We start from the raw sequence: 5,000 nt of genomic DNA, 5'->3' as shown, positions 1-5,000 counted from the left end.
ATTACATCTCCTTGATCTGGGCATAATTGTTAATTGTCACACGCTTTTGAAATGGAAAACTGATTTTGTCGAATTCCTTGCTATTTCGCTGCAGCGATAATTCTGGAAAGTTTGGTTGGAGTACTTTCTCTTTCCTGGAATCTACTTAATCAAATGCACAAAATATCGTGGCAACACTGAGCATTGATTGGTTGTAGCTTATTTGCATATTTTTGGGCAGATACTGCACGCTTCTACCGGGTTACATTTGAACGCTTGGTTTCAAAATGTTATATGCAAGACATTTGTGGGTAAGATTTCCGCACAGGTCCCTACTTCATTATGCATACACTCCTTTGTTTCAAGAAAACAATAGCGATAACAATAGACGTCCTTTGGGACTGTGGCGCTTTGTTCTTTCTTTTTAGAGGTTTTTTTTCTAAGTCTATATGGACTTTAAAAAAGTCGGTCGAACTTCTGTCTGAAATACGGAAAATCGAACAGTTTTTCCTGCAATTTCGGCACTTTTCCTGCAATTTTACCCATTTTTCAGTTTTAGAATAAGCGCAAGAAGTGGAGTTTCAAGCAATCGTTGTAATAGGGTTCAGATTCGCAAACATAACAAACAAACCAAATAAAAGTAGTGTCATAAGAAATTTAATGGCTACCTGCTCTTTTTATCGTGAAATTGTTCTTCCTGTCTGCTTAAAATTTCGCCGAGACACTGCAAAGTGTATATTTTCTTCCTTTCCTGTATTTAGGATCACGAACGGTGCATTTAGAGGGATTTTGCGATTTATCGCTCTTTGTAGAGATCGGCAATATGCTCAATGATACTTCCAAGTAAATAGCTTTGGTAGAGATCCATGGATGTTCCCGTACGAGGCATACTTCGTTTCACTCCCCATCATGTCTTTTCAATGCCCTGCTGTGGGCTCGTTTGTCTGGGTCGACGAAGTTTAGGCGATGGTTAACTGCGGTGAGATAATGTTAGCCCTTGTCTTGTAGGCAGTTGTAAACTTTCCGGCCACAGGTAGCTAGGGCTAATATTTTTTCAAGGAAAGTTTACGGTCAGAAAATTAATATGTGTTTTGGCGGATTGAAGGCTATCCATTGCAGTTTTTTCTTGAGCATCACGAAACAGATCCATCTCCCGATGCGGCACTTTGTCTTTGCCAACTGACTGCGTTTTTACACAGGTTTTGGACACGGAAGACGAAAGTAAATTGTTTTCTTTGCACCACTCTATGCACAACTCTGGAAAGGCTATAAAGCGGGACAGTTTCCAAATGATCAAATTTCCCATTGCTCTGACCCTTTTACTTCGGTAGCCATCTTGATTATTACGAAGACACAAGTTTGCTTCAAAAGAAGGGAAATATGAAACGATTTTAATTGCAATGAACTCGTGCATGAAAGTTTCCTATGAAAGATGCACCAATCAGACTTTAAGCGTGGTATACGCTTCCACGCAGTGAACTTATAAGTGTGCCGCACGAGGGAAAAGCAGGTCACAGTTCACAGCAATACTGGAAAACCTAAAACTATCACAGGGACTAACCTTAAGCCTAAACAGTGCCTTTAGTCGTAATTAGGGTTACGGTTAGCATTATTAAAGGGATGGGTTGTTATAAGTGTAGTAAAACAGGGATCTCTTAACGGTAACCTACAAGTGTAAGTGCGATTGTAGGTGCTCGGCGCGGCACGTGTATATAATTACGTGTCATTGTTATGTAAATGGTCAGCCAGAATTCAAAATAAATATCATTTTCAAGGTGTGAACTAGCAACTTGACACGTTAGCTCAGTGGTAAAGAACAGGGACAAGTAATCCAGAGGTTTACAGTGGGTCGGAGTTCAAGGCAAGCTGCGACTGACATATCGTGGGATAAAATGGCAGAAAAAGCCGAGCGGGATCTGGAAATAAGAACAAGACGAAGGGATAGAAAGGGGAAAGCTGGGACAAAAACGAGTAACGGTGTGGGCGATGAAGGGAAAGAAGAGAGAGAGGGAGGGAGAGAAAAAATGAGATCCGTTTTTATTCATCCCGTAAGTACAAATTACCCATGTATATATTCGGTTCTCATGGGTATACGTATTGTTCTACAAAACAATAGCGCGAATGAATAATTAATTTATTCTGCATGCATAATGAAGTAGGGACCTGTACGGAAATCATTCCCATTTGTGACATCTGGGTTTAGACTTACTAAATTATTTCATACTTGTTAAAACAGAAATATGTATTATTTTAGATACCCCACCACGCCCGAGCCGTCCTCAGACATCTTCCGGGTTAGCCTGTTCCAGACTCTCAGATAGTCGAGAAAACGAAAAGAACGCCCCCACTCGCTTTTCACACGCAGGTCTCTTCGTTTTCTCGACTATCTGAAAGCCTGAAACAGGCTACTTCTGGGTTTCAAAAAGAAACTGGAACCCAGTCCACATGAACCCAGTCGGACTAGTCGTGATGATGTTTGCCCAAAGTTGAGTTTATCCGGCATTCTGCTCCTCGATTCCTTGTTCTATCAGTAGGTTAATACTGATCAAACCGCGGCCGCCAAAACAGCAGAAGAAAGTCGTTGGTGAGACAGTCCTAACGTTGAAAGATTTGCGGCAATGCTCTGCGTTTTTTTTTAATTTGACCACCGGTAGGCCATAGGGTAGGCCACGTTTTGTATACACCCCATGGCATGTTACTCTCGATCTATCAAAACCTTCTTTTAAATATTCTGAATGCGTATTTGATGCCGGTATCTAAAGCAAAATCAAAACACTATTACACCCTCTTAGTTGGCGCTAAGGCTCGCCTTCCAAACAATAGTATAAACTTGCAACGGGAATTTAATATTACTAAAGATCAACTTGAAAAGTCTTATCATCTTCTACATACTGTCACTTGTGAGCCCTACCGGAAGGCATTTCAATATAAAGTCCTAAATACAATTTTGTACACTAATGATAATTTGTATAAGATCGGTTACATTGAAAACTATTATTGCTCTTTCTGCAACCATGAGAAGGAAACTTTATACCATCTTCGGTTCCATTGTCCTCATTCAAATAAGTTTTGGAAAGCCTTCGAACTATATATATTTCAGGTAACAAGTCAACAGATAAGTCTCAACCTAAAAGATGTTATTATTGGAGTGATTTCTTCAATATGCCCCACACAAATAATTTAATTTCCTTAGGATCGAGGGGGTAGTGGAAATGCGTAGATTTCTCTGGTGGACACAGTAAAATGATAAACTTAACCTGCAATGGCGTCGAAAGTCATGTAACGCGAATGGCGTTTTAGTGGATCTTTAAACAAAATATACCCTTATCGAGCTCAATATTGAAAAGTCAGTTGGATAAACTAGGCAGGCGGTGAAAACAATTAAATACCTGGAATCGTAAAAGCGACGAGTGATGGACTTCGACAATTTCTTGTCAAAATGAGGAAGTTTTGCCGTCCGCTTCTCAAAAGCGCGCGTGCTTAAGCTCCCTGAGCACAGACGGACACCGGAAGTGAATGTTTTGCACGCCAGGACAGTGGTCTCTCTCAGATTTTTCAACTAATCTTCTCTAATAGCGAAAAGATACTTAGCAGTATAAATATGGTATTGTCAAGACAAGTTAAAAATGAAGGCAGCTGACTTCTTGGCTCTAAAGCGTCGCGTACCTTTATAAGCTCAGTACTGGGCTCCCTCTAATCGATAATGTATTTTCTTCCAGCCGCCAATTTAATGTGGTATTCTGTGGAATCGCAGTTACCAGTAGCTAAAAAAGCACGGAGGAACTTGCTGAAAGATATCCATTGTTTATTTGTAAATATAATACTTTTTAGTCCCCAATTAGTAAACTTTCACACCTATTATTTTTAATTTCTATTGACGTGGGATGCGTGTTGGCATAAAAAAACAAACAAGACAAGACGCCGGTAAGCGTTCACGTGGGATGACTTGGTCAATGTAAGGATAATATTAAACTTTAAATGGGTACCGATAAACACAGTCTGTTTACACTAACAAACTAGCTTGCGTTAAAGTGGTGCAAGTGAAGCTTGCGAATTAGAAAGGTGGAGTAGCAACTTCAACTGTAATGTCCTGCAATGTAACTGAAGAGACTCGTTGAAAAAGGGTGTCGAAAGCATCAGTAAATGCTGTCAGCCACAATTTAGTATCTTCTTTGGTTATGCACAATTTTACAGATACATCCCACCTGTAGCCAACCCCGTCGTTTTGACACCCGGCCCAGACCTATCCCACGCTCTTCCAATATTGGGTCTGATGCGTGTTACATCTACCGCATGCAAGCAGGCTATCCCTCTTGCAATCAGCAGCCCTTTTGTGATCTCTACAGATTTGGCATTTCACTGATTAAGGACGGTGCCTACTAATTAAAGATATTTTTGCCCCGGTTTATGATTATGTGGGAAATGTAGATCTTAACAAGTGTTATTGAAATCAAAAAGGAAAATTGGGGGTAATCGCACCTTTTTGGAAGATAATTAATCAACAATATTTGTAAAAAGCTTTGAAATACAAAGCAATGTATGGCGTTCTTTCCCAAATTGAAGCTTAATTATCTCTCAAAAATGCATGGTTACCCCCAATTTTCTTTTTGGATACCAAGAGTACTTACTAAGATATACTTTCTCCGGATAGTTTTAAACCGCGCAAAAATATTCCTGTATTAGTAAGCATCGGCGATAGGAAATCCGAGTATCTGAAGATGCGCAGAACGTAAGCGCAATAACAATTCTCGGTTTTCAGCTGACGTCATAACCTTATGCAAATTAGGTTTCCGCCATTCTGGTGCCCCTGATTATAGGGAAATGTATGACATTTTGAGCGCTCACGTTCGAAGTCTTCAAATAATTCATCTTTCCAATGGATATTTCCCAAGAAAGCGACCCAAAATCACTCGACGAGGTACCAGTACTTTCATCCTACGCAAAAAAAACCTCGAAAGCCACGTTCGAGAGCGCTATTTGAAGAAGATTTTCTGTCGTTTGCGTAGACCCAGCGGCCATAC

Source organism: Montipora foliosa, chromosome 5 (genome assembly GCF_036669935.1).
Source record: "Montipora foliosa isolate CH-2021 chromosome 5, ASM3666993v2, whole genome shotgun sequence".
NCBI lineage: Eukaryota > Metazoa > Cnidaria > Anthozoa > Scleractinia > Acroporidae > Montipora > Montipora foliosa.
The sequence above is the reverse complement of the archived record's forward strand: the minus strand, read 5'-3'. Positions refer to the sequence as shown.